The following is a 3684-nucleotide window of genomic DNA, read 5'->3' on the forward strand; positions in this document are numbered from 1 at the left end:
GTAAAGTCATAAGGAAAGATAGCCGAGTCTATGAAACAAAATATAGCAATAGTTTTAAGTTCGACAAAGTACCGAGCGAAGAACTACAATACACCTATAGATGCCCAGAAGGACAGCTTGTCATAGTTCGGTATATGTTTACAAAGTGAGGCCTAGAGATTGGCTAGAAGCTAGAGTAAAAACAATTATGAGATTGAAAGAATTCCGACCACAAGTCATGGTGTAAGGAAGAGGCCTAAAGGGGGGAATGACCAGGCCTTTAGATTTATTCACAAAACAGTTGCCTAGATGGCAAGGATAGTACAAAACTATTCATAAGAGCTATAGGTTATGAGACTGATAAGACCATCAGTCAACATTCGAGGACGGATGTTCCAAAATGGGGAATGATGTTACACCCCATGTTTTCGTACGTGAGAGTACGTCGTAAGTCAATTGATATAAGCTCAGAAATGAGATCAACTTTAAAAGTACATAAAGTAAGTTAATCATGTTACCATGGAGGTTAAAAATATTTAAGATCATGAATAACAAGTACCAAGAGGGTTAGAAGGCTTAGAAGCTAAACGAATTGAAGAAAATAAGTTTTGTTGAAAGTCAACAAGTTAGAAATGTTATAACATGCACTTTTGGGGTGAGACTAGGGTACTTAACATGGCAAGGAGGTTATTTTATGAGTTATTTTAGTCATATGATAATGTTTTGAGGTCAAGAAAGTTGCGGAAGAAAAGTTGGCAAAGGTCATCACAAGTTACATTCATAAATTTTCTGAAATTTAAGTCAAATGTAGTGGAGCATTTTTGTCAATATACTTGGAATTACGAGTTGGTTCATCTACCAAATTGAAGATATATGAGTCTGTTTTCTAACACATTAAATCATTTATCTATAAGACACTGGAGTAGAGAGATATTCGCATTTTCGTGAGACTGCGCAAGCAACTCCCAATGGGACCCACTTAGGTGGAGGTCGACCTACTTCACTTTAAAAACGATTTGGACGACCTTTATTTCTCATTTTGCAACCCAACCTCGTCCCTACACTCCTCTTAACCCTCCTAAACATATACCATAAGGGTTTGAAGTGATTCCAAAGTAATTACACCATATTTCAACATCAAAAGTTAGTTCTAGTGAAGAACAACACCTCTTTGAGGTTGTGTTGTCATTGAGGATAATTGTGGGTTGTGTTTGGCTGAAATTTCAAGTTGTTGCTACTGGCTAAGGTGAGTATAACAGCGTACTAATTATGCTTAAGCTTGATTGTATGTTGGTTAAGTTGTTAGAATGATAAACTACAAGATAATACTTTGTCTATGATATTGTTAGTATGATTATGTTGGTTTACATGTCAATCTTATTGAGGAAATTGATAACTAGAAAAGGAAATGTCTATAAAGCACTTGGAAGTTATCAATAGTGATATTAGCTTGTGTTGGGCTATTTCGGGTAACTTTAAAATTGAATATAAGGTTGGAAATCCTTTAAAGGGTATTGTTTATTATAATGGATATATTATTAAGTTCAAGAATGAATGATAAGGGGGTTGAAGGGTTCTAAAGGGATTGAATCTGAGCTTGCCGCTCGTCGTGATATGTTAATGAATTGTTAATGAAATTTTTTGTACCCTATTGTTTATGTTGTTCTTATTGTATTGCTCTGGTTGTTGTTGTTGGTATATTGTATTGGAGGAGGCCCTTGTTACAGGGGAGATGCTGCCCAAATTTATATAAAAGAGCTACTAGTTTAAGTTGCGGACTTAGCCTTTACTCAGCACTTATTTTGAATCTCCTTATGCTATGGTAGATTGAGTTGAGTTGTTTGAAGAATTGCTTGGAAGGTATTAAGGACTCAACGGAGTTAAGGTATGTTAAGTCTAAACCTTTCCTTCATTTTGGCATGATATCATAACTACAAGTGTTTGATAACGAGACATTAAGAGAAGTTTATACTCCTGAGTTTATGTACATTATCCTAGTCTCATAAGTTATCATATTATCCCTTATCGGAACTTTATATTCAGTTAAGTATTGTCTTAATCAAGTCAACAGAGAAGAGGTTCTATATACATATAAGTATTACAGTATTTTCACCACTATCGAGTTATAATCATTGGGCAAGCCCCTATTGGGTAGTATTATAGTATTTTCACCAACATCGAGCTATAATCGGTGGGAAGGCCCTATTGGGAAACATCTGATCAGATGGTAAGTTATATACGAGACTACTATGGTTGAGCACCTATGAGCGAGCCTAGAATGGCTGAGATACAGAGCCTAGCATGGCCAAACGCCTATGAGCGAGCCTACTACGAAAGAGCAGTTTTACGTACCGAGCCTTATAGGGTTGGGCAACTATTTTACTTACTATTTGAGAGAATTCAGTCAGTATCAGTAGGTAAGCATACCTTCAGATTATCTTTGACTCCTAGTTACTTTCATTTATTATATTATTAGCTCAGTTTCAGCTTTCAGTTATTCTGTTGCCTTACATACTCGGTATATTTCATGCCAACAAGTCTATTTCATACCAGCTCCTGATAGACAGCTGGATATACCTTCCCAGTAGACAGATCCAAACATCAGCTTGGTTGGTAAGCTCTATTTCCCTGGAGTTACCAGGTCTAGACCTTGTAGTCCATTTTATATATACAAGTGTGATGGGTAGGTTGAGGCCCTGTCCTGACCATGATACAGTTCAGTTATCTCTAGAGGCTTGTAGATGAGTCTTGTATATTTTGTATATCAATATTGTGGCCTTGCCATCCCTGTGTACATGTTAGTTTGGTATTGCTGGTTGTAGATATTCATGGTGGTCTCGTCGGCCTTGATTTGTAGGGTAGGCCTCGTCGTCCTAAGTTGAGGGTTACCCCTCTAGAGTTCACAGTTATAGAGTGGTACGCTCGGGCAAAATATGGCACCGGGTGTCGCCCACACCTCCCCAGGTTTGGGTAGTGACAGTGCAATTTGATTTCATTGAAGCTTATGCCTTCAGTTCCTTCCTACTCATTCGTACGCGACATCGAGCATTTGTTATCATTCAAGCATCGATGAGCTATGAAGATGCTGCATACGTGGTGCACGATGTTTCTCTCTGTGTATTCAGGCTGGATATTATCGTCACATTGTGGAAGGGTGTTCTGTCGTTTCATCCCAATGTTGGTATTGCCTACGATCGAGGTTGGATATTTTTGAATTTGGTGGAATTCTTGTTAAAACCATTATGTCACCGTCCTTGGTTGAATGCATTGAGGTTCATCGACATGTTGGTCTTCATTTGTTTACCTCTAGGCATGGTGTTGTGAGGTGGAGCCTAAGAGGAAGTTATCAGAGATGGCTGTGTGTTGCGACTTTAGGATCAAATTGGCATTTCCAGTGTTGATGGTTCGAGGAAGATGATCTCTGAGGTGGTTTCTACGCTTAGGAATTTTGGATGTGACGAGAAGGGCTTGATTGGAATGTAGGAAAAAGTGAAGTATTCAATCATTGTCTTAGATGCCATACGACTTCGAGTTTCAAACACGTTGTAGGACCTTCGGGTTATGTTAAAGAATGAAGGGATTCTTATGACTGGAGGATCAGTGTGGACCCAGGGAGGTTAGTTGATTTCATGATGGATGTAACTATAGCAATAATGTTGGAGGAGGCAGATATGAGGTTACACAGGTGGGCTATCTTCTGTGAGC

This window comes from Nicotiana tomentosiformis, chromosome 4, assembly GCF_000390325.3.
Source record: "Nicotiana tomentosiformis chromosome 4, ASM39032v3, whole genome shotgun sequence".
Classification (NCBI taxonomy): domain Eukaryota; kingdom Viridiplantae; phylum Streptophyta; class Magnoliopsida; order Solanales; family Solanaceae; genus Nicotiana; species Nicotiana tomentosiformis.